The 27077-nt window shown below is 50.7% G+C and overlaps 1 protein-coding gene across 3 annotated transcripts in view; it reads right to left on the bottom strand.

Annotated features, from left to right (window-relative positions):
• The window catches only part of SH2B3 (SH2B adaptor protein 3), a 657750-nt gene that overhangs the window by 110313 nt on the left and 520360 nt on the right, over nucleotides 1-27077 (bottom strand). The gene's annotated exons all lie outside the window — the stretch shown is intronic.

Below are 27077 nucleotides of genomic sequence, written 5' to 3'. Positions count from 1 at the left end.
GGCCAACACTCCCTCGTTGACAGATAGAAGCAGGCCATTGTAGCAGTCAATACGGCTCAGAACGAGGGCTTGCACTAAGGTCTTCCTGAAAGTGTCTGGCAATAAAGGGAAAATTTTTCGCAACATGCTGATGACATGAAAGCATGAGCCTGCAACGAGGTTGCTGTGTTGCTTTAGTGACAGATCCTGATCAAGGCGGATCCCCAGGTTTTTCACGACCTGTTTGGTTTCTGGGACACCATGCCAAGATCAGAAGGCCACCAATCCGGGGTCCACAGAAGTTTGGCCTCACCTAATAGCATAACTTCAGTCTTGCTAACGTTGCACTGTAGATAGTTGGTAGACATCCACTGTGCAACGGCCTTCATGCCTGCAGAAAAGGAGTTCTTTAATTCAGTGGTGAGAGTTTCAAAGGGGAAGAGGAGCTGCGTGTCATCCGCGTATGACACGGGGATGAAGCCAAATTTTCGCATCACTCTTGCCAGGGGTGCCACATAGATGTTAAAGAGTGTTGGGCTCAGACAAGAGCCCTGTGGCACCCCTTTAGAAATCTCTACCTCCGCTGATCGATATGCACCCATGGTGACAGTCTGGGTGCGATCGGTTAGAAAACTCCATAGCCAGTCAAGGGCTTTGTTCTTTACTCCTACGTTCGACAACCGGTCAATAAGGAGGTTATGTGACACGGTGTCGAACGCTGCCGACAGATCTAGTAACACTAGGATCACAGAGTACCCTTTGTCCTGAAACATGTGTAAGTCATCGGTAACAGACAGAAGGGTAGACTCTGTGCTGTGTTTCGGCCTAAAACCAGATTGGGAATAGTCTAGGCCACCAGTAATTTCAACATAGTTGGAAAGATGTTGATTTACATATTTTTCTGTAAGCTTACCCAAAAACGGAAGCAGGGAGATGGGTCTGAGGTTTGCTAATTCGGTCCATGGAGGGCAGTATTTTTCCTGATAGGCCTGACTAGCGCCTGTTTCCATTGCCTTGGGACGGAGCCTGTACTAAGTGACAGATTGATAAGTTATTCCATCGTAGGACATAGGGCCTCCAACAAGGAGGGCATAAGTCTAGCTGGAATTGTATCATCAGGGCTGCCACTTAATTTGCATGGTGAGTGCTGACAACTCCTTTGGGGTAATAGGGGGAAAGATATCTAGAGTATGAGAGTTTTGATTGCATTCTGTTTCGTATGAAGCAAGACCTGCATCACTGGTCATGGTGTTATTAGAGATAATTATTTTCTTGTAGATCACGTCTATTTTACTTGAGGAGAATTGGGATATCTCATCACAAAGCTTTTGTAATGAGGTGTCAGGACTTTCACTTGCTGTCGGTTTAACAAAAGATTGTACTATTTGGTACAGAACCCTAGGGGAATTGTCTGCAGCTGTGATAAGAGATGTTATGTGGGTTTTCCTTGCAGTACGGATAGCTTTGTGATAGATGGTTAATGATTCCCAATAGATGCTTCTGTCGGTTGCTAGGTGAGATGTTCTCCATTTTTTCTCTAGCTTCCTAGCTGTTTGTTTTAATGTCCTAAGGTTGTCAGAGAACCATATTTCCTGTTTATTAGCTAGCCGAGGTCTGAATTTTTTTATTGGGGCTATAGTGTCTATGACAGTCTTTGAGGCTCTTTCAAATTTATTAAGAGCATTATCTATATTCTCCGATGTGGTAAAAGAGGGTTCAATGAATTTGTTAGAAAATGTAGTTTCATTGACTTTATGCCATTGTCGCCGTTCGCTAGGAAGAGAAATCGGCCCATGAGGAGTCGATTTTGGGCAAAGGCTGTAAAACTCAATGATAAAGTGGTCAGTCCAGCTGACTTGAATAGGAGGGGAGCAGGTGACTGTAGGGAAATTAGCTAATATTAGGTCTAGGGTATGTCCAGCCTGATGTGTTGGGCCCACGTTTCGTTGTGTTAGCCCTAGTAGTGAGAGATCATTAAGAATAGATTGTGCGTCTTTACATTCTTTCAGTTCGCTGTGTATGTTAAAATCTCCAACTAGTAGAAAATCTCTGTCATTACAGACATAGGGTGCAAGATTCTCAAGTAAAATATTTGAGAAGTTGGTGCTGGGTCCAGGTGGACGATACACTAAAGCACCCATTCTGGTCTGTTTAGGGAGAGGGCAATTTTGAAAATAAGTAGTTCAATGTCAGGCGTGCTTAGTTCTGCTACTATGGTACATAAAGTTTCCTGTTTATGAATGATCGCAATCCCCCCTCCAATTTTCGTGAGGCGGTCTAGTCGAATTATTTTATAGCCAATATGAATTGCCAATGCGATAGCAGGGGTCGAATGGGGTTTGAGCCAGGTTTCAGTGAAGAAGCACAAATCTGGCTCGGTGGAGGAAATAAGGTCCCAGACTTCAGATGTATGTTTGGGTAATGATCTTATGTTACAGAGAATATTTTTCCTTACAATAGGACTAAGGGTGTTTGTATTTTTTTCCCTAACTCTAGGGAGGGGAGTAGATGCAGTAGTGTTTCTCTCAGCACCGGCTACCTGGCGTTGAGTGGAAAACTGGGCTCTGCAATGAATACAAGCAAAAGGGCCCTCCACGAGTTATTTTTATATTTGCCACAAGCTTGTATTGGACTTACATGTAAATCCCGAAGCGTCTGAGTAGAGTAGGTTATCCTGGGGGAGAGAGGTTTGTGCACCTTATACCTGGTATCCCCCATGGCCCCTGGTCCCGTCCTGACGCGGACGGGCGCAGACGGGCTGGTCTTTGGCTCGTCTTAGGCGCCACCCTTACGTGCAACCGCTGCGCGCTAGAGCCGACGAGTGGCTAAATAGCCCTGTGTGCTAAAAGGCTAGAGCGCTAACCGCTCGACTCGAGCTCTCAGGAAGTGCCTGGGCGTGTCTCTCTGGCTCTTACCTGTCCCGCCCTCCGCTCAACGGTATTGGATACCGAGTCGGACCGGGGCGGGCAGGCTGCAACACTGAGCAGAGACTTCTAAAACGAGCCTTAATACCCCTGGCAGCTCCGAAAAAGATCGTAAGTGCGCAGTGAATACATGTTTTAAAATTATTTAATCAATTCTAACACATAGGTGACACACAAGTGGAGTTTAAAAATTCGTAGTCAATTTTTAAAATTATCAAGACATAGAGCTATTCAGGAGAGAACAAAGCCAGCAGTCTTCTGCTCTGCAAATGTTTACCTGGCGCCAAGCGGGGTTGGGAGACACTGCGGTAAAGGTAGACAGTGGCAATCAGCCTCGCCTCCTCGCAGCCTAAATAACCCTGTGTGCTAAAAGGCTAGAGAGCTAACCGCTCGACTCGAGCTCTCAGGAAGTGCCTGGGCGTGTCTCTCTGGCTCTTACCTGTCCCGCCCTCCGCTCAACGGTATTGGATACCGAGTCAGACCGGGGCGGGCAGGCCGCAACACTGAGCAGAGACTTCTAAAACGAGCCTTAATACCCCTGGCAGCTCCGAAAAAAAGATCGTAAGTGCGCAGTGAATACGGGTTTTAAAATTATTTATTCAATTCTAACACATAGGTGACACACAAGTGGAGTTTAAAAATTCGTAGTCAATTTTTAAAATTATCAAGACATAGAGCTATTCAGGAGAGAACAAAGCCAGCAGAGTCTTCTGCTCTGCAAATGTTTACCTGGCGCCAAGCGGGGTCGGGAGTTACTGCCACTGTCTACCTTTACCGCCACTAATATAGCCCTGCTTGAATCTCGGCAATGCCACATCAAAGAGGCCATTTCCGTCCATGCACTGGGAACAAGTGCTGGCCCGGAGTTCTCGTGTTTTTTTAGGTCGAGGACCGTCGCAGTGGACGGAGCCGAAGATTTTATGTTTCTTAGAGGGGGCTTGGAACCCGCCCCTCTTCTCCATTGGCTGGCCTAGTAAATGCTGGCCAGCCATTGAAGTAGAGGGGTTTCACTCTGTTCAAGCCCCGTCTTTTTCGGATTCGGGGGCGGTTTTTTAAGCTTCTTTCTTGTTTACTTTCTCTCCTCTTCCCATTGGCTGGAATTTTACCTTCCAGCCAATGGGAAGAGAGAACGAAAACCACGCCCGACTAAAAAAAAAAAAAGACGCTGGTTTCTCCGAGGCATTCCTGCCTCGCCTTGGAGAAACGAGGTTGTGTGGAGCGCTCCTCTCGAAGTAATTTCTGCCCTCTTTTCTCTGTTTTTTTGTCCTCTATTCTCTCGTCTCGGTTTTCTTGCCCTCTGTTGTCTCGTTTTTCTTGCCCTCTGTTGTCTCGTTTTTCTTGCCCTCTGTTGTCTCGTTTTTCTTGCCCAATGCTCTCTCGTTTTTCATCTACCACCCGTCATCCAGCCTGTGTCTGCAGCGACCCCACTCCCCTGTCTGCACCATGCAGGCTCGATCCAGTTGCCACCTCACCCTGCAATACGGCTGATCAATGCACAAGGCACACGTTTCACCAGCCAGCAGTCCCTGCAATGCCCAGCGACCTCCGCACTGCAGCCCAGCTCCACCAGCGTCAGACCCCTGCTCCACGGCACCCAGCAGTCATCTCAGGTGGGCGTCACAGCACAGGGAGGCTCCGGCAGGTTCCTCGCTTCCCCAGTTCTTCCTCTTGATCTCGCAGCCAGGCCCGGCGTGCTTTCACACCTCGGAGCACCTCTCAGTCGGTCAGTTACTCAGGTACTCCAGGTTTCAGTATTACTTCACAGCGATCGCCGCTGTCTTCTCACCGAGTGTTCTGGTTCTGGGCTCATGGCGCGCGTCTCAGCGGCTAGCCTTTTCTCCCGTAAGCAACTCCTCCCTGCCGTTCCGTCTCGGCCTCTCCTTCACTGCTATCGGCTCCCAGTCTCTCAGTCACCTCAGAGAGCCGCCATCTTGGAAGCGTAGCCCAGCTCTCGGATATACTGTCAATCCCGTCCTTTCAGTTCTCCCCTCCTGGACTGCTTCCTCTGTAGTGCACCACTGGGGGCTAGGTGCTGATTCCCGGTATAATCGCTCAGGAGCATATCGCAGAGCTCCCGCCGGACCAGCCAGGGGTAATCTTCGCCTCAGCGCGCGGCCGCCATTTTAGCGACGCCATAGCCGAAGCACAACCAGGGTGTTTAACTGCTGTTTTCACCCTTCGTTCTTTGGCAGACAACCAATGTTCTGCTGACAAATCTGGAGTAAAAGGATTATGCTTTTGGAGACCTAGAATCAGGAAGGGGCCTGAATTTTGGACCAACTGTAGCTTATGCATTGCATATTTAGGCAGATATAAAGGCAGAGCATTACAGTACTTGAACTTTCCCCTGCAGTCATGACTGCATGTATTATCCTCTAAGGAACCAAACTTCCTATCCTTAACGTTGACCTTCCTGTTTTAAGTTTCTTAACCTGCCGAGGCTAGCAGCCGGCCTTGGCTCTGATTGCTATGGTGACCAAGACTCTTGTATATTGATACATTGTTTCTACTGCATAAAATAAATCTTTACTCTGTCGGCCTCTCACTCTGAAGAAAAACGTGAGGATACGGCAGTGGGTGGGGATTCTCATTCCTGATCGAAAGGGTGTACATGTAACCACCACCAGCACGCAGCTCAGTACTCAGCCTCATGTCATCCGGCACCTTCTGTTGCTTTCTGGGCATAGCTGCAGATCATTACGGTTTAAGCCTTTGTTGAAGTGGTCCTTAATTGTTTTTCTCACAGTATGCCACTGACCCCTAGATAAGTGACGCAGCACAGTGACAGACTGGCCCTAGAGTGGCCACTGACTCCCTGATCAGATCAGAAGCAGGCAGAGAGCACGATGTTTAGAAGCACTTGAGAGAGCAACACAATCACTTGGCTCTCTCCACCCCAGCCCCTCCCCCCAGATTGCACTGGTCAGATTAATTAGTGGACTCTAACATCAACAACAATTTACATGGATCGGAGCATATGCGGCCATGTGGGGGATTAGAGATGTTTCACTTTCCTCTCTGAGCCAAGCAGACAGCACTGTTTGTGTCACACACAATTGAGTGAAGACTTGACCATCCGCTGCATACAGCCAGTGTCTACGAGCCTGACTGCAGCTGCAACACCCCAGTGGCCCCAGCTAGCAGCCTGGCAAAAAACTTGCTAATTAAGACGCTCTCGAGACAAGCGCTCAGTCTGGCACACACAGTCCCCAGGCACTTCTGAACAGGCGGTCTAGTCAGGTGAGTAACACCTTCTCTTCGCTGAAGTTCACACGTCTGATCTCTGCAGCATATGCATTAACCACACTAGACCCCCTTCCAGTTAGTTATACTAACAACCAGAAGCATGTTTTCCTATCATTCATATTTCAGATGTCCCAAGGTGGGTGGCCACGAGGGGTGAGGCAGCCTGGTGCGGAGTGGTTTAGTTTCGGGTAAGACTTCAAAGGGTCCGGTTCGCAGGACCCTCCTGGAGACACAGGTGGTCCAAGTTGCAGTCATGTTGCAGGCCGGAGAGCAGGGTGTCGGTGTGGGGGGCTGTGTGTGTGTGTGTGTGTGGGGGGGGGGCTCCGTGTGTGTGTGTGTGTGGGGCTCTGTGTGTGTGGGGGGCTGTCTGTGTGGGGCTCTGTGTGCGTGTGGGGCTCTGTGTGGGGGGGACTGTGTGTGTGTGTGGGAGACTGTGCGTGTGTGTGTGGGGCTGTGTGTGTGGGGCTGTGTTTGCGTGTGGGGGGGACACTGTGTGTGTGTGGGAGACTGTGTGCGTGTGTGTGGGGGGGCTGTGTGTGTGGGGGGCTCTGTGTGTGTGGGGGGCTCTGTGTGTGGGGGGGGCTCTGTGTGTGGGGGGCTCTGTGTGTGGGGGGCTCTGTGTGTGTGGGGGGCTCTGTGTGTGTGTGGGGGGCTCTGTGTGTGGGGGGGGGCTCTGTGTGTGTGGGGCTCTGTGTGTGTGGGGCTCTGTGTGTGTGTGTGTGTGTGGGGGGGGCTCTGTGTGTGTGTGGGGCTCTGTGTGTGTGTGGGAGACTGTGTGTGTGTGGGAGACTGTGTGTGGGGGGGCAGGGGGCTCTGTGTGTGTGGGACTCTGTGTGTGAGGGGGGCTCTGTGTGTGTGGCTCTGTGTGTGGCTCGGTCTGTGTCTCTGTGTGTGTGTGTGTGTGTGTGTGGGTGGCTCTGTATGTGTGTGTGGGTGGCTCTGTATGTGTGTGGGTGGCTCTGTGTGTGTGTGTGTGGGTGGGTGTAAATACAATAGATCATGCATTTGAGAGCGATTAAGCTATTGGCATTGTAAGTGACAATGCCATTTATTTATGATTTTAAAAAAAAAAGTCATGGGCAATGCCAATAGCTCTACCTTTAATAATGCCGAGACCATTGCATTGTAAATGCTGGTTTCCTCTTATCCTCTAGGACTCTTGTTTCCTTTGTTCTTCATCTCGACGATTCCCTTAAATTACCTCCACACCCACTCACTAGGACTCAAGTGCTCTGCAATAAACCAAAATACAGGAGCCGGGAGCACAGTTCAATGGAAAAATACTTTTGCTCATTCATAATCCCAATCAGAGATTTTTGGGGAAAACTGCAAGTTTGCCTAACTAGCCATTTCATTTCTGATGAAAGGTCGGCATTTTAGGGTCCAAAATAAAGGACTTCAGTTGGAAAAAGGTGCAGTGGTAGATTTTCGCATAAACGTTACAGGGAGTACGTGATAACTCCAGTCTTTTGGCCTTATTATTCCCAAAGGAGGGGAAAAAACAACCTTCAAGAACAGCCAATTCTTAAACAAGCATTTGCAATGCAATAGGTCTCGCATTTACGAGAGTTTGAGCTACTGGCATTGTAAATGTCAATGCCTTTTATTTATGTGTTGTTTTTAAACAGATAAATAAAAGGCATTGTCATTTACAATGCCAATAGCTTAAACTCTCGCAAATGTGAGACCGATTGCATTGCAAATGCCAGCGTCCATGCTATAAAAACCAGAAACACAGCTGACCCGCAGCACATAAAAACACAGCTGACCCGCAGCACACAAAAACACAGCAGACCCGCAGCACACAAACACCGCAGCCCCATGAAGCACAGCAGAAAGGCAGCACTCTGAAACACAACAGACCTGCAGCACCATGGAATCGCATCACACAAACACAGCAGACAGGCAGCACCCTAGAAACACAGCAGACAGGCAGCACCCTAGAAACACAGCAGACAGGCAGCACCCTAGAAACACAACAGACCTGCAGCACCATGGAATCGCATCACACAAACACCGCAGTCCCATGAAGCACAGCAGAAAGGCAGCACCCTGAAACACAACAGACCTGCAGCACCATGGAATCGCATCACACAAACACAGCAGACAGCACCCTAGAAACACAGCAGACAGGCAGCACCCTAGAAACACAACAGACCTGCAGCATACTGGAACACAGCTGACCTGCAGCACCATGGAATCGCATCACACAAACACAGCAGACAGGCAGCACCCTAGAAACACAGCAGCACCCTAGAAACACAGCAGACAGGCAGCACCCTGGAACACATCTGACCCGAAGCCCTGCAGCACTCTGGAACACATCTGACCCGCAGCCCTGCAGCACTCTGGAACACAGCTGACCTGCAGCACTCTGGAACACAGCTGACCTGCAGCACTCTAGAACACAGCTGACCCGCAGCACGCTGAAACACAGCTGACCCGCAGCACGCTGAAACACAGCTGACCCGCAGCACGCTGAAACACAGCTGACCCGCAGCATGCTGAAACACAGCTGACCCGCAGCATGCTGAAACACAACTGACCCGCAGCACATTGAAACACAGCTGACTCAGCACGCTGAAACACAGCTGACCCGCAGCACGCTGAAACACAGCTGACCCGCAGCACGCTGAAACACAGCTGACCTGCAGCACGCTGAAACACAGCTGACCTGCAGCATGCTGAAACACAGCTGACCTGCAGCACGCTGAAACACAGCGGACCCGCAGCACGCTGAAACACAGCTGACCCGCAGCACGCTGAAACACAGCTGACCTGCAGCACGTTGAAAAACAGCTGACCGCAGCACACACAAACAGAGCAGACCCCCAACACCCAGAAACAGAGCAGACCCGCAGCACCATGAAGCACAGCAGACCTACAGCACCCTGAAACACAGCTGCCCCACAGCACGCAGAAAAACAGCTTACCTGCAGTACCCTGAAACACAGCAAACCCGCAGCACCCTGAAACACAGACTTGCAGCAGCAGCACGTTGAAACACAGACGACCTGCAGCACCATAAAACACAGCAGACGCGCAGCACGCTGAAACGTAGGCCACACGCAGCATCGTGAAACACCGCAGACTCGCTGCGAGTCTGCTGTTCACGATGCTGCGAGTCTGCTGCGTTTCACAATGCTGCATCGTGAAACGCAGCAGACCCGCAGCATTGTGAAACGCAGCAGACCCGCAGCATCATGAGGCAGAAGGCGGTCAGTCCTCAGGGTGCGGTGGCAGATTGTCAGTTCACAGGGTCAGGGGTGAGGTAGCAGGCTGTCTGTCCTCAGCGTGAGGTGTGAGGCAGCAGCCTGTGTGAGTCGGAAAGCTGTCAGTCCTTAGGGTGGGGTATGAGGCAGCAGACTCAGTTCCCATGGTGAGGTAGCAGGCTGTATGTTCTCGGGTTGAATGGTGGTCAGCAGGCTGTCCGCTACCCGGGAAGGTGTGAGGCAGCAGGTTTTCGGGGTAAGGTGGGAGGCTCGGGGTTCTCAGTTCTATGGGTGAGGTAGGGCAGTAGGCTGTCCGTTTTCCTGACAAAGACACGTGGTCAGGTATCAGAGTTAGGGTTGCCCGCGGTTAGGTTTTAGGGTGAGGGGGTGTGTGCAGCAGACTAATTTTTCAGTATCGGTTGGGGGGGAGGGGCAACCCTACGTCAGATCTCTGTGTGAGTTGGGCAGTATCCTGTCAGATTTGAATGAGGGTGAAAGGGGAGAGAGGCTGACGGCTCTCGGGGTGAGGGGAAGGGAGGTGTCAGATTTCGGGGTGGGATGAAGTCGGCGAGATCATTCGGAGAGAGGAGCAGGCTGCTGTGTTCAGAGTGATGAACTGCCTGCGGCCGGATCTCAGCCTCAGCGGATTTGCATACAGCCCGGCCACGACTTCTCTGGCACGAAGTGATAATTCAATGGAATGGAATCTGAGAGCTACGGACTGGCCGAGTGGCGCGGACCCGAACACGTCCGTCAGGGGGTTCTCAGTGAGGCCTGGAGCTGAGGGAGTGATGGGCAAGACGGGGTGTGGCTGGCGGTGCTGTTAGAGGTCATGTACTGCTGAGAGGTCACAGGCAAGTCAGAAGGGGTGCTGCTGGGGGGGGATTGTCGGGTTCAGGTGGAAATGGTGCTGGGGTGACCCTCAGAGGCCAGTTGGGCTTCTGCAGTAGGTCATTGTTGGATCAGATGGGGTGCTGCTGAATGGCACTATCGGGTCATGAGGAGGTGAAGGGTTCCAGTCATACCGGAGTATTTAGTGGAGTGGCGCGGGGAGTCACCCTGAGGTACAGCTGAGGGTCACTGGCAAATGTTAGGGGGTTCAGGAAATCGGAGTCAGGGGTCAGTGACGACGAGTAGAGCAAGGTATGCACCCTCCATCAATCCCATCAAAGAACCTCTACAAAAAATGCATACGATTAGCAAAGTACAGTGACATTACTTAAGGTCAGGGGTCTCCAACGTTTTTCTGCAATAACATTTATTTCTGTTCAATGAAACCCATCCTGAGCTGAAAATAGTATGAGTTTCTTAACAGTGGCCACATCAGACACGACTACATCGGTGGCCACCATATGCAAGATTAGCAGCAGTGATCCCCCTGGTGCAGGTGTACCAGCAGAAATGTAAACAAGCATTTACAATGCAATAGGTCTCGCAGCATTAAAGTTTGAGTTATTGGCATTGTGTATGACCCCCGGGGGAGGGGAGACTGAATTAAATTAAAAATAATAAATAAAAAAAACTTACCAGGATATGGCATCGCCTCCGCCGGTCCCAGGTTGCATCCCGGAATCCCGCCGCGGCCGCCCCGGAAGTCAGGCACGGTCGCCTGTGACGGGGCGGGGCCACGTCCAGACCGGAAGAGGAGGCAGGCAGAGTCAATGCGTCTCGCGGCTCCTGTGAGCGGTGTGGAGCCCCGGGGCCGCGCTAGCAGGAGGTTGGGCGCCGCGTGCTGAGAGAAGAGTCCCCGACATTGGCCAGGTAAGTTCCAAAAGGCTGGGGGGGCTTGGTGCACTTGTGTGTGTGTGTGTGCGTGTATGCTCGTGTGTGTATGTATGTATGTGTGCGACGGTGACGGCGGGGGAGGGGGGGCCTCGGTGCACTTGTGTGTGTGTGCGCGCGCGTGTATGTGTCAGGGGGGGTGTCTCTGTATGTATGTATGTGCGTGCGTGCGTGCATAGCCGTTTGTGTGTGTGTATGCGCATGCGTGTGTGGTGCTTGAGCTTCCCAGGAGACAGCGCCTGGCCACAGCGCGCGTTCCAGTTTCAAATCAGCTCCAAGGTGATGCGCGCGGCCGGGACTGTCTCCTGGGAATCACAGTCGCTAACAATAGATCTCTAGCGAGACACAGCGCTGACGCGCTGTGTTTTCGCTACGAGACCTAAAAGGCTTTGTCAGTTTGGAATGTTTCTATGTAGATAATAGAAAATACCACAGCTGCAAGCTGCAAAAGGGTATACATATAGTTAATAAGTCTGCACAATGCCACACGATTCATTACTCAATTATCAGCTTTGAATGGATTTTGCAAATGCAACCATTTTTCTCCAACAGACACGATTTTCATAGTTGTTGCACACTGGAGAGCTCCTTACAGGTGGCTGGAAAGCTACCAGTAGCTTGAGGGCTACTTATTGGAGAAGCTTGCTTTAGATGTCCAGACGAGAATACTTGGCTCTTGCACCATAAGATTAGTGATAATTATCACACCCAATATAATCTGATAGCATAGAGTTCACTATTTATTTGTGCAATAACTATGGCGTCTTAAGAGCTAAGCCATTGAAAATGGAGCAAAGCATGCAGATCATGGTGCTTCCAGCACCCAGATCCACATTTTTCAGTATTTACTCTTGCACTTTCCCATGGCAGCTCTTTTGAACTGCCAGACCTCCTGAGGCTTCGCCGGGAGCAACAACGCTGCCGAGGCGCGGCGCAACTTTAATTTTAAACAGTGCCTGGACACTTTTACTCACTCTGCCTCACTGCTTCAGGGGCTGCGCTGAGGACATCGCGCACCCCTTGTCCTCTTGGGATTCCCTTGTCTGCCGCCGCCAGAGCGCCCCACGCTGAGCGTTCCCTCCCCCTCTGACGGGCAGGTCATGAGGGCGGGGACGGGCGTGGCTACCATCTTGGGCTGCTCTCTGGTTGGCGGGGCAGCTCCTCTGTCTCTCCCCCCCTGGCAATTTTTTCCTGTCGGGCGAGTCCCGCCCTAGCTCTTTTGAACTGCCAGACCTCCCGAGGCTTCGCCGGGAGCAACAACGCTGCCGAGGCGCGGCGCAACTTTAATTTTAAACAGTGCCTGGACACTTTTACTCACTCTGCCTCACTGCTTCAGGGGCTGCGCTGAGGACATCGCGCACCCCTTGTCCTCTTGGGATTCCCTTGTCTGCCGCCGCCAGAGCGCCCCACGCTGAGCGTTCCCTCCCCCTCTGACGGGCAGGTCACGAGGGCGGGGACGGGCGTGGCTACCATCTTGGGCTGCTCTCTGGTTGGCGGGGCAGCTCCTCTGTCCCTCCCCCCCTGGCAATTTCTTCCTGTCGGGCGAGTCCCGCCCTAGCTCTTTTGAACTGCCAGACCTCCCGAGGCTTCGCCAGGAGCAACAACGCTGCCGAGGCACGGCGCAACTTTAATTTTAAACAGTGCCTGGACACTTTTACTCACTCTGCCTCACTGCTTCAGGGGCTGCGCTGAGGACATCGCGCACCCCTTGTCCTCTTGGGATTCCCTTGTCTACCGCCGCCAGAGCGCCCCACGCTGAGCGTTCCCTCCCCCTCTGACGGGCAGGTCACGAGGGCGGGGACGGGCGTGGCTACCATCTTGGGCTGCTCTCTGGTTGGCGGGGCAGCTCCTCTGTCCCTCCCCCCCCTGGCAATTTTTTCCTGTTGGGCGAGTCCCGCCCTAGCTCTTTTGAACTGCCAGACCTCCCGAGGCTTCGCCTGGAGCAACAACGCTGCCGAGGCGCGGCGCAACTTTAATTTTAAACAGTGCCTGGACACTTTTACTCACTCTGCCTCACTGCTTCAGGGGCTGCGCTGAGGACATCGCGCACCCTTGTCCTCTTGGGATTCCCTTGTCTGCCGCCGCCAGAGCGCCCCATGCTGAGCGTTCCCTCCCCCTCTGACGGGCAGGTCACGAGGGCGGGGACGGGCGTGGCTACCATCTTGGGCTGCTCTCTGGTTGGCGGGGCAGCTCCTCTGTCCCTCCCCCCCTGGCAATTTCTTCTTGTCGGGCGAGTCCCGCCCTAGCTCTTTTGAACTGCCAGACCTCCCGAGGCTTCGCCGGGAGCAACAACGCTGCCGAGGCGCAACTTTAATTTTAAACAGTGCCTGGACACTTTTACTCACTCTGCCTCACTGCTTCAGGGGCTGCGCTGAGGACATCGCGCACCCCTTGTCCTCTTGGGATTCCCTTGTCTGCCGCCGCCAGAGCGCCCCACGCTGAGCGTTCCCTCCCCCTCTGACGGGCAGGTCACGAGGGCGGGGACGGGCGTGGCTACCATCTTGGGCTGCTCTCTGGTTGGCGGGGCAGCTCCTCTGTCCCTCCCCCCCTGGCAATTTCTTCCTGTCGGGCGAGTCCCGCCCTAGCTCTTTTGAACTGCCAGACCTCCCGAGGCTTCGCCGGGAGCAACAACGCTGCCGAGGCGCAACTTTAATTTTAAACAGTGCCTGGACACTTTTACTCACTCTGCCTCACTGCTTCAGGGGCTGCGCTGAGGACATCGCGCACCCCTTGTCCTATTGGGATTCCCTTGTCTGCCGCCGCCAGAGCACCCCACGCTGAGCGTTCCCTCCCCCTCTGACGGGCAGGTCACGAGGGCGGGGACGGGCGTGGCTACCATCTAGGGCTGCTCTCTGGTTGGCGGGGCAGCTCCTCTGTCCCTCCACCCCCTGCCACCCCCCTGCTACTTCCGGTCCCCTACTTATGGCACTACTATCCCGGCCGCGCAGCGGACGAGCGCAGCGGGCGCGACGAAGGCGCGCCGAAGTTGCGCCTAAGTTAAGCCCGTCTGCGCCCGTCCGCGACGGGCCGGGACTAGGGGCCAGACCCCCTGCCTCTTCATTGGCATACACGCCTGCACAACTCCTCGCCTGCACTGCTGATGTGCCTCTTCCCCATACCCTCATGCAGCACCTTGTTGCATTAGATATCTATGTCCCCCATTTAGACTGTGTCGTGTCTCCACGCCCCACACTTCCCTTGCCTGCTCAGGACACCGGACCTCCCCCCCTTTAGATCCTCATCACCGCCTCACACTGCTTCTGCCTATCTCCTCAACACTCGCTCGGCTGGCAAGCACCAACTTGAACTGTTCAACCTTCTAACCACAGACTCCCCAGATATTCTGTTCTTAATGGAAACTTGGTTTTCTGAGGCCTCTCTCCCCGACATTCTTGCCATCCTCCCCGATTCTTATTATGCCCTCCGGGCTGACCACCCCGTGGGCAAGACCGGGGGGGGGAGGTGGTGCTATGATTGCTCGATCCACTCTTCAATTCCAGCTTCTCTCCCAATCATCTATAGCTGGGGTGGACTTTCTGGTCGCCCGCTCCTCTAATCTTTCCGCACCTCTCACTGTCGTCCTTGTCTATCGCCCTCCCCTGAGCATGCCCCTGTTTGTGGCCTCCCTGCAGGAACTCCTCGCTACGCTTGTAGTTAACAACTCCTCTGTTCTCCTGCTAGGTGACTTTAATTACTGGCCTGGCGACCCCAGGGAGGACTTAGCGTCCAAGGACTTCACGGCCACTCTCTTATGTCTCAACCTTAAGTCCCATGTACTGGTCCCTACTCACAATCTTGGACATATTCTGGACCAAGTCTGGTCATCCCAGGACATAGTTTCCCCCCCCAGCATCCTCCCTTGTACCTGGTCCGACCATTCCCTCATTTCCTTCACTATCAACATTGGTTCCCCTCACAAACCCCCTCGTCCCAAGAATGTTTTCTCACGTAGCTGGAATCGCGTTGACCTGCTCTCCCTCTCTCATTTCCTTGCTTCTTCTCCTCCTGACCTTACTGGCATTTCCCTTGACTCACAGGCCGCTGCAGTTGGCAACTGGCTATCTTCCGCATGCGATTTAGTAGCCCCTCTCAAATTAGTCAAGTCCATTCGTCCTCATGAGGCTCACCGTTGGTTTAACTCGGAGCTCAAGATCCTCAAATTGGAACTTAGACGCTCTGAGCGCATTTGGCACCATAGCTACTGCCCCGACCTCAAGGCCAAACACAAATCTCTTCTTAAAGAGTACAAGAAGGCCATTCTGGCCACAAAGACCAAGTATTTCTCCGAACAAGTAATCCTTTCGGCCAACAAATCTAAAGAAATCTTCTCCTTGGTCAACAATTTGGCCACCTCTGATCGTGCCTGTCCTCACTTTACTCCTTCCCAGGCCCTCTGCTCTTCTTTAAACAACTTCTTTATCGAGAAGATCGTTAAAATTAAATCCAACATTTCTGTTACTCCTTTTACTCCACTTCATTCTGTCCCCTCTGTGCCTAAATCTTTCTTTTCCTCTTTCCCGCCCCTCTCCTTGGACTCTTTCTTAGCTCTGCTCACTAAAACCAATTCTGGCTCTCCCACTGATTGTGCCCCTGCCCGCATTCTTAAAACTCTCTTCTCTTCCTGTCCTGCTACCCCTCTTTCCCTCCTCAATGCCTCTCTCTCCACCGGATTGGTCCCTTCTTCATTTAAATCTGCTATTGTTTCCCCCATTCTTAAAAATACCTGGTCTTGATTCTTCTCTCCCTTCTAACTTCAGGCCCATCTCTCTTCTTCCCTATCTTGCTAAAATTATGGAATCCTATGTCACCTCCTGTCTCTCTACTTATGTCGAACAGAACCAACTCCTTGCTTCTCACCAAGCAGGTTTCCGCTCGGGTCATTCGACCGAAACTGTGGTGCTAGCCGTTCTTGACGAGCTCAAAGCCAAGGCTGACACCAACTCTCCCCAAGCTTTGATTCTCCTCGACCTGTCCGCTGCGTTTGACACGGTCGACCATAACATTCTCTTGGACCGTGTCAGCGCAGCGGGCATACGAGGCCCCGCCCTTTCTTGGATCACATCCTTTTTGACAGGACGTTCTCAAGCTGTTCACCTTCCCGGCTTTTCCGCTCTCCCCCTCCCGGTGCCCTGTGGGGTTCCCCAAGGCTCCTCCCTTTCTCCCCTTCTTTTCAATCTTTACATCCATCCACTTATCTCTTCCCTCCTTGAGCTGGGGGTCTCTGTGTATAACTACGCAGATGACCTCCAGCTCGTCTTTGATCTTTCTTCTTCTTCTCACTCCCTATCTTTCTTCCACTCCACCATGGTCTTTATTACTGGGTGGATGAGCTCCAATCACCTCAAGCTCAATCCAGATAAGACTGAGCTTGTCCTGACTGGCGGCTCATCCAGCCCTTGGTCTCCTGCCTTCTGGCCCCCTATTCTTGGCCCCCCTCCCACCCCGGTTCCCTCCGTCAAAACATTGGGCATCAAGGTCAGCCAGGACGTGTCCATGCATGGCCAGGTCAGTGCCGTGGTGTCCTCCTGCTTCCTCTCCCTCCGGATGATCCGGAAAATCTCCCGCTTCTTTTCTCTTGACTCTCTTAAAATCATTATTTCTGCCCTTATCACTTCCCGCCTTGATTATGGAAATAGCTTGTTCGCAGGCATTCCTGCCTACGAAACCCGCCGCCTTCAAGCAATCCAAAATCAGGCTGCCCGTCTCATCTTTCACTTGCCCAAAACCCATCACATCACATCACTCCTGTCCTCAAATCCCTCCACTGGTTACCCATCCTGCAGAGATCTTTGTTCAAACTAGGTTGCCTTGTTTATCGGGCCCTTGATCACTCTGCACCGGCTTTCATCAATTCTCTGATTTCCCTCCTCACCCCTGCCCGCACTCTCCGTTCATCTTCCTTCCCCGTTTCCACAAAACTCGCACTGGTGGAACTAGATTTTCTGTTCTTGCACCCCGGTTCTGGAACTCCCTTCCTCTCTCCATGCGCTCTATCCCTATTTTTTCACACTTCCGTAAAGCGCTCAAAACTTTTCTGTTTGCCCTGGCCTACCCCCGCTAAACCTCCTGGCCCTGTCTGTTCTGTTCCTTTGAGCTCCCAGCGCCAGGAAGCCGTTTTGGCCATCGTGCGCTCTACAAATAATTTCATTCATTCATTCATTCAGTCTTGACCTGCTGGAAGACGTCGAGAAAATTGCAGGGGTACAACTTAATTTTGTTTCTGGCTCTGTTACGCTATTTTACTAAAAATAAGTAAAACATTTACAATATGGACTATTCAAGCCAAACACATTTGGTTGGCAGCCCTGAAGAAGTTTGTTTAGTTTACAAAGGGAAATAATGCAATGAGTGACCAAATTGTAATCGCGTGCGCTGTGGGCAAACTTTGAATAAGTATGAATTTAAAAGATTTGGGAATACGACCTGGATTTTTTTTTCTGAAAATATGTCACATAGCAATTGTTTATAATGAGTGCAGCCCAATTCTTGTATACAACACTGGAAGCGACCATAGCGCGTTCAAAGGTGAATTTAGGCTTAGCCTCAGCCATAGTGAAAACATCTGATTGGATGAAAGCACCCCTGTTTTATTTGTCAGTAATCGTACCTGAATGCAGCCATTTTCAAACAGATGAACATAAGTCTGACGAGCAAATAACCTGCAGAGCTCACCTTCTTTATAGTTAAACTCTAAGAGGCAACATTAGCTTAACTGAAACAACAAGGGCTTGTGAAATGTAATTTATTAGGAGCGAAAAAGAAAATGGTATGCTGAACACGGCAGGAAATGTTCGTTTTTTTTGTGGGTGGGTGGGTGGGGGGGGGGGCGGAGTTTCACCTTCAAGGTTTTTTATTGTATTTATAAATTTGTAAACAGAAACAAAGTACAGCTGTCCTTAGTGCATATAAATCAATATCGCATACAGTACATTAGTTGTTAAAATGCAACAATACATAGATCAATTAAAAATGGCAAATAATCATGGGGTTAAGGCAGTCCATCTTATCAATTCGGCCATTCAATGTATGCTCAATCGTCCTCAGAGTGGGTCAACATCTATGCAGTGTACGGGCCCCACACGTCCCGGGGTCTAGATGCACTTGGTAACTCTTCTTCATAACAAGTGAGTTGATCACGGCAATACGCAAGATCATGTAGCCATTGCTTCAACAAAGGCTCCGGTCTACCATCCCAGTGTATTGCGACTCTGTGCTTAGCCAATTGCAGAGACAGCGCCACGAATTTAGAACACCTGACAGAACTGTAGAGACAATACCGAATAAACATACCTTCACATCTCTTGTGATTTGGACACCCGCCATTTCAGTCAATGCTGTTGCCACTTCATCCCAGAAAGCAAGCACTTTTTGACATGCCCAGTCTAGATGCACAAAATCAACGTTATCCACGCCGCACCTTTTACAACAAGGCGAGTCCCTCAGACCATATTTATATAATTGGGCCGGTGTATAGTACGTTTGATGAATGTACTTATAATGAATACGTTTAAAGTTACCATTGACCACGAAACTCCCAGTGATTCTACAGCTTTCTTCCCATTGCTCATCAGTTAGCGGCTGTGATAGACACTCACCCCATTTGACCCTGGAGTTGTTCGGCGCCGCACCTTCATCCAGCTGCGAGGCGTGATAGAGCCGCAAAACTAATTTAGTCTTATTTTGTGCAGTACAGATTAGCTGCAAAGCCCCCAACACTGAGGGTTCTTCAGGAAAGCTGGAGTATAAACTACGCATGGCAGACCGAAGCCTAGTGTATATGAATGTGGACATAGCCTCTGCCCGAGCCGTACATTTGACCGTGTCCACTTCTCCTCATTCAAACACCGAATATGGATGGACAATTATTGCCTTCAGGAGCAAGAGGTGAACAGCACCGGCCTCAACTGCCACGTGCGGCGTGAACAGCGGTGCATTCTGCCAATAATAGGCAAACTGTGCTTGAGCACATAGATAATATAAGTGCATGTCTGGCACCGAGAAGCCACCCATCGCATAAGGCTTAGAGTCTCCCAGCCAATTCGGGACTTCTTGCCCCCCCATGTGAGAGTGATTAACAAGGAGCGTAGCGTAATAAAAAATGCTGCGTTAAAGTGATAGGTACATTGACAAACAAATACAAAAATGTAGGGAGCACCACCATTTTAATTAAGGTAACCCTATCAGCGAATGTCAGTGGTAAACTAATCCACTGAGCCACCTGATCTTCGAGCTTCGATATTGCCGTACCGTAATTCGCCCTGATGACTTCCTGCGGGCCCCTATGTATCCATATTCCGAGATACTTTACAGGATCAGTAGCCCACTCCAGGGGGTAATTTAACACAAATGGATCTGTACTTTGTGTGAGAGAATATTATAGATTTGTTCCAATTAATAGCTAATCCCGAATACCACTTTAAACGGATATAATCCGAATAACCTGCTCTAGATACTGTACCGGTTCCCTCACGTACAAGACCATGTCATCAGCATACATGGACACTGCTAATGGTCTTTGATAAAATCTCAATGCTGAGCCAGCATGCCTCTGCCGCAGCACGCACTCAAGTGGCTCCAGCACGACCGCAAATATCAAGGGCGACAGCGGACAGCCTTGCCTGGTACCCCTCTTAATCGAAAACGCCTCTGAAATGCGCCCATTACTATGCGCCGGGGCTACCGGATCAGTGTACAGTAATTTTATCCAACTGGTGAAAAAGAAAGGCACCCCAATTCGATGCAGCACAGTAAACATTTAGGTCTATGCAATAGAATTGAACGCCTTTGCAGCGTCTAAAAGAACCGCAGCTGCCGGCAAACAATGCCCTCAAATTATGCGCCATGGAACAAGTAGAAATAAATCCAGACTGGTCCTGACGTACCATGACATTCAGCAACAGGCGCAACTGTGTCACTAAAACTTTCGCCAGTATTTTTACATCAGTGTTCATAAGTGATAGTTGCCTGTACGACTCACACCGATCTGGTGGCTTGCCCGGTTTTAACAGTGCGACGATTAATGCTTCTCTAAGCGAGTCAGGCAATCCCTGTTTTTCAAACGCCTGCTCATACATGGCCTTTAAATGGGGCAGCAACATATCAACATACTCCTTATATAGGGTGGGGGCCCGTCATTGCTGCTTTCCCATTAGGCAATGCAGAGAGGGCATCTTTAATTTCTTCAGTGGTTAGCGAGTGCATCAGAAAATCTTGTTGGCCCTTAGACAACCAAAACAAAGCCACATCGTCCAAATACTGTGCTATTTCCTTCTCACTAGCCATCCGCCTGCTCCCATACATCTCTTTATAGTAATTCCCTGCGCACTGCAATACTTGGCCCACGGTTACGCAATTCTCTCAGATAACGCACACCCCGGCCTACCACCCTCACCATAATATCGGGCTTTACATCCCTGCAACAGATGCCGCACTTCCTGATCTGCCAGCTCACTGTACTCAGTGACCTGCGATCGTATTGCAGCCAAGGTAGCCGCATCGGGTACCTCATATTGCCACTCCAACCTCGCCAATTCACGCTCTATTTTTCCCATGGAGTTATGCAAAGATTTGAGCACCCCTGTCTGCATGCCTATACTAGCCGCCCGAATAGTCACTTTAAATGCTTCCCATATAGTGCCCATACTTTGCACCGATCCAAGATTGTCAGCAAAATAATTTTCAATATCCACCCTTAAACCTTCCTTAAAACCTGGATCTAGCATAGCCGAGGGCTTCAGCTTCCATCTAAACGGGGCGGGAGCATTAGTGGGCATTTGCATGACAAGCACCACAGGCGCATGGTCCGACAAAGTGCGGGGCAGATGTGACACCCGGGCCACCCAAGCATTGACATCATGCGTCGCTAGCCAATAATCTAACTGGGACCATGTGTTATGTGTATATAAGTAGCTCGTTCCCTCCTGTAACCCAGGATATCGCAGCCTCCAAACATCATTAAGGCCCAAGTCACACATACCATCATGAACAGCATGTGCAGCCATTTTAAACAGTAAACAAAACAGGTGATGGACAGAATGTGGATCAATGTCACACATTCACCCCAGTCCAAAGATCTGGGCCCAAATCCATCGTTTTTTTGCACTCCACACCACCCTGGGTTAGACAATGGTGATATGCAAATCAGCTCTGACCCTGTGCCCCATGGGAACAGTCCAGTCCGAACTACAAAAGCCATGTCCTTCCCAGAACGGAATCAAGCATCCGAGGACCGGTTTCGAGGTAACACCTCTCATCAGCCCGGCTAGCTTGACTCCAGTGGTGTGGAGTGCCTGGGACCCACGTCTGAGCATCCCCAGCGCACTTATGGCGGTAATTGCAAACAAAACAGGTGATGGACAGAATGTGGATCAATGTCACACATTCACCCCAGTCCAAAGATCTGGGCCCAAATCCATCGTTTTTTTGCACTCCACACCACCCTGGGTTAGACAATGGCGATATGCAAATCAGCTCTGACCCTGTGCCCCATGGGAACAGTCCAGTCCGAACTACAAAAGCCATGTCCTTCCCAGAACGGAATCAAGCATCTGAGGACCGGTTTCGAAGTAACACCTCTCATCAGCCCGGCTAGCTTGACTCCAGTGGTGTGGAGTGCCTGGGACCCACGTCTGAGCATCCCCAGCGCACTTATGGCGGTAATTGCAAACAAAACAGGTGATGGACAGAATGTGGATCAATGTCACACATTCACCCCAGTCCAAAGATCTGGGCCCAAATCCATCGTTTTTTTGCACTCCACACCACCCTGGGTTAGACAATGGCGATATGCAAATCAGCTCTGACCCTGTGCCCCATGGGAACAGTCCAGTCCGAACTACAAAAGCCATGTCCTTCCCAGAACGGAATCAAGCATCCGAGGACCGGTTTCGAGGTAACACCTCTCATCAGCCCAGCTAGCTTGACTCCAGTGGTGTGGAGTGCCTGGGACCCACGTCTGAGCATCCCCAGCGCACTTATGGCGGTAATTGCAAACAAAACAGGTGATGGACAGAATGTGGATCAATGTCACACATTCACCCCAGTCCAAAGATCTGGGCCCAAATCCATCGTTTTTTTGCACTCCACACCACCCATTTTAAACAGTAGCACTTATTCTCGAATGCCGATCCATTTTTTGATCCAACACCATGTTAAAATCCCCCCCACAAATGATGGCAGATGACGGCAGCTTATAAACTTTGTTCTACAACATTTTGAAAAACTCCGGTTTATCTAGGTTTGGGCCATAGACATTCACCATCGTGATCAAAGTGCCACATAGCCTCCCCTGCACTATGATATACCGGCCATTATTATCAATCTCCTTGTGAGTACTAACAAAGGGAATGCTTTTTTTAACTATCACCATCACCCCCCTCGCATATGATGAATATGAAAAGGCAAAACGTGCACCAGCCCACTTTTTGGCCAAGGAAGATGCAGTATGCTCATTAAGACGAGTCTCCTGTAGGAGCGCGACTTGAACATTATGACGGTCCAAATACGCCTGCACCTGCCTAGTTTTATTCTGATTATTTAAGCCCCTGATGTTCCAAGTGAGTTTACCTGTCTCCTCCATTATTCGCCCAGTATAAAGGATCAAAGGTTGCTCTACCAGATGTATGATACAGTAGATTGTCAATACAGTTTGCACAGCTGCACACAAAGAACTCTACAACATTCACCCCCCTCCCACCCCGGCACCTCAACCATGCCAAGGGCATTCCCAAACCCCCCCACCCCCACTCTCCCAAAGACACTGAGGCACCTCGCCAGAGGTCCTCCTGAACTGAATAATACCAGGCAGTGATTACTGACATACATATCTATTGTGTGCCTGGGAAAGAACCAAGAACACTCCCCCATACCCATCCCGAACACCCCCATCACCCCGCCCACTTCAGCACCCCAACCATGCCAAAGCCAACCCAACACCCAACCTAACACCCCCCCCCCCCACCATAGCAAAACATATTTGGGGTATACCCATATGCGGGGGGTGCAGAGCCAAAACACTACCACATAGTAGGAGTTCACCAAACAACAATGTCTCAGCAATGCATCGCATACTCAATAGTCCATTACATCACTAATATGTTGCCTGCTGTGACTTAGGGGAAACCAACAGTACTGAGTGTAGCAATATGAAGGTACAGTAAAAACATATAATAGGAACAGAGCCCTGCATACTGAACTAACAGGATTTACAGCCAAATAAATTGTATCAGATCTATCAAACTAGTAAGGAGGCTGCAGAGTCAATTAGTAGACAGCTGTTATGTTAAACAGTAGAATCCCTCAGGATGGGCATCTTAAATGTGGACATTAAGGGAGCATGATAACAATGTGACCATACATACATCACTTCTTGAGCAAGAAGTAAGAAAGGAAAATACAAAAATGTCATCAGACAGTATAAGAGCACTGAGCTCCCCACTACTCGACATCTTCGGACCCTGCTGTGGAGTCACGTTTCCTACGTTTCAATGCTTTAGCATGTTCCATTGCGGCCTTCGGGGGGGAAGGGGGGGAGGGGGGGGAGGGGAATCTTGCTATCACCCACCGCACCTACGCGAAGACGGGCAGGGTATAACATAGCGTAGGGGACCCCCTCTGTCCTCAAGAACAGTTTCACAGCGCCAAATTCCCTCCTGGCAGCCTGGACAGCGACTGTAAAATCAGGAAAAAAGGCCAATGTGTTGCCCTGATGTGTAATGGTGCCCTTCTCCTTAGCCAGGGGCAAAATGGTATTGCGGTCCCTATAATTCAAGACCCTGGCTATGATAGGGCGTGGGGGAGCCCCCGGGACAGGTCGCGCAGCCATGGAGCGATGAGCACGCTCCACAATTAACATGTTGGACAAGTGCTCTGTGCCAAAAATGTCTGATCAGGCGCTCAATAAAAGTCTCCATTCTGCCCACATTTGTCGATTCCGGCAGCCCGGTAATGCGCATATTATTGCGCCGGGACCGCGCTTCTAAGTCTGGATAACTGATCGGACTTTTTCCATGTTAGAGGTTCTGTCAGAGACAGTAGTCAAGCTATCTTCCGCCACAGAGACCCTTTGCTCCACCTCCCCCATGCGAGCATTCTGTTTCCCTAATTGAGATGACATGTGATGAAGCCGATGATTCACCGCAGCCATCGCTCCCTCAATAGATTGTAAAGTGCGCTGCATGGCCACTAATGTAGATTCCAGCGTGGGAGGGCTGTAACTGCGTGCATCAGCTTCAGAGTCAGCTTTCTGCGGCTTCTAGGGGGCCGTTCTCGACTCGAATGTAAGACATGGTTGAGACTTATCCGTCCTCCCCATGGCTGTGAATGGCGTCTCAGTGCAGAATAAGAGAATTGACATGGAGGGAGCTAGACTGGCAGCCTCACAGTCCGGTAAAGGTTTTGACGGGGGTCTCCTCAAAGGCCCAAGAAGTCACAGACGTAAGGCCCTGATTAGTGCCAAAGGCGTACCGCCAGTGAAACCCCCTGCCACAAGAGCACCCCTCAGAGCAAACTAGCAAGTAGGCCACACAGATCCTGGGACAGCGCAGGAGGGCGACAGTGCATAGTCCAGTATACTCCACCGAGAAGCAGTATTATAACTCGCAGCTAGGTCCACCTCAATGTCAATATAACAAGGCCAGAAGACCTGCAGCAGAGAGCTCGAGGTAGGTTCTATAGGTATTTACAATATGTCGAGAAGATGTTGATTCTGGGGCCCTGGTATTAGTCTGCGTGTTGTGTGTCATAGGATGCCATTGAAGTCAATGCTGTAGACAGTATTGATGGACTTGCAACTTCACCACCTCGATTTTAGTAGAGGGCCCCACTGAGTCAGTCAACGGTAAACCTCGCAATGCCTCGCAATGCCCCTCAATGCCCCTTGCCTGATGGTTCCACTACCACTCTCAATGGGGGCCTCCCAGTTGTAGCTCCCGACCTGGAAAAGCAGAGGTAGGCTCCGGGGCCATCAGCGCGGCAGCCCTCCGCTCTCCCCCCCCCCCTTCAAGGCCAGATGGCAGCAGCAGGCCCAGCGCTCCTCCTCAGGTCCACACACTCCGACTAGGCCCCGCGCCGGCCGCAGCACGCAGGAAGCGGCCACAGCACAAGGCCCGATCCCACCTCCGCGACCCGAGTCTCAGCCCCACTCACTGCAGCCAGTGCCGACGGGCGCCAGCACTCCAGTCAGCTCCTGCAGGAACTTATTGCCAGAGGAAGCCTCCGCAGCCGCCGAGGCCCCTCTCCAATGCTCCGCACAATCTTCGCCACACGACCAGACCCAGAGGGCGGTTCTTCTGTCCGCCGTCACCGACCTCAAACGCCTCCGGCACCAGTCTAGTGGATTACAGCGCCAGTCACCACGGCACAGGAGAGGCCTACTGCGTCTCAGCGGCCGCCATTTGCTGCATCGCAGTGTCGGGGCAATACAGTCCTCCTCGTCCAGTTACTGGGAGCCGACGGGGTCACCAGCACCTGCGACGGAAGTAGCAAGTAAGTGGAAAGCCACACAGGGTCTTAGCAGGCACAGATATAACACGATGCAGCAGATATTAGTTGGATAGTGGCTCGGTAAGGCAGAGCCTCACAGCAGTGCAGCCATCTTGCCGTGTGCCCTCTAGCGCCCTTAGGAAATGTTAGGGTTACATTATTTGGTGGTGGGCCCAGCACTTTGTAGTGATCAAGTCCATGCAGGTTAAGGTGATTCAAAGAGGTTTTATTGAAGATGGTACAAGATCACAGGGAGACCGTAAGTAGATCAGATCAAGACCCCACCAGGAGCAGCCAGCAGGCAGCTCACCCCATTAAACAGTGACTCATTTGACTCACAACATTCCAAACCAAATCATCACTGTTCTACATTGAAGGCATACATAACATTGAAGTCAAGATATAACATATCCCCCTTTCGCCCAAATAAACAAAATAACAATAGAACAAGAGACAATAACCATCAAAAGAAGAGCAATGAGATAACAACCATTGAAAGAAGAGCAACAAGACCTAAATTAAGAAACAGAGAAGAAAGGAAACAAAACATGGAAACCATCCTCCCTTCTATACACAACAGAAAAGAAGAAAAAAACAATGTCCGAGAAAAAAAAGAAAGAAAGCACAAAAGACCGCCCCAAAGCACAACCGCTGGCCAGAACAGGAATGAATGGAGGCTGAAATTAGAAAACTAAAAACTAACAGAACACAGGGCTACAGGCTGTGACGAACACAGAGAAAGGAAACACAACAGAAAAGCAGAGGGTAGCTCTGAATCCACAAACAACACAAGAAGAAAACCTCATATGGAAAACAGAAATGAAGAAGGAAAAGGAGAACAGTAAGAGGGGATTCCTTATCCAAACACCATTATCAATGCATAAAGAAGCATATATAGCATAATCTAAAGATAACAGTGTATATGAACAATAGCAAATAAATGTAATCAGAACAAACATAACATTAATACCCCTAGTGGTGATGACCCAGAGAAAACGAAGTGTTTGAGTGACGTGAGCAAACAGATATGAGTATTAACCCATATAATTAATGCAAAGGGACTGACAACCTTGCATAGCTCCCAGGAGGGAGGTAGAACAGAGTTGTGCACATTGAGTGACGTGAGCAAACAGATATGAGTAAGAACCCATATTTTTTATGCAAAAGGACTGACACCCTTGCATAGCTCTCAGGAGGGAGGTAGAACAGAGTTGTGCACAAAAAGGGTCCTCACCATACACACCCTATGTAGGGTAAACAAATAAAACGAGAGGTGTCCGTGTATGGACTAGTGTGGAACTCCCAAAACGTGCACATGAGTAACACAACTGTGTTGACTTGCGGGTAGGAACCCGAACACATGGGTAAGAACCCATGACCAATCTCTTGAACAAGAGATGCATAGGGAATGCAAAAGGGACTGACACCCTTGCATAGATCCCCTGTAAAAGGG

This window comes from Lissotriton vulgaris, chromosome 11 (assembly GCF_964263255.1).
Source record: "Lissotriton vulgaris chromosome 11, aLisVul1.2, whole genome shotgun sequence".
NCBI lineage: Eukaryota > Metazoa > Chordata > Amphibia > Caudata > Salamandridae > Lissotriton > Lissotriton vulgaris.
Note: the sequence above shows the minus strand (reverse complement) of the source record. Positions and strands in the feature narration are given on the sequence as shown.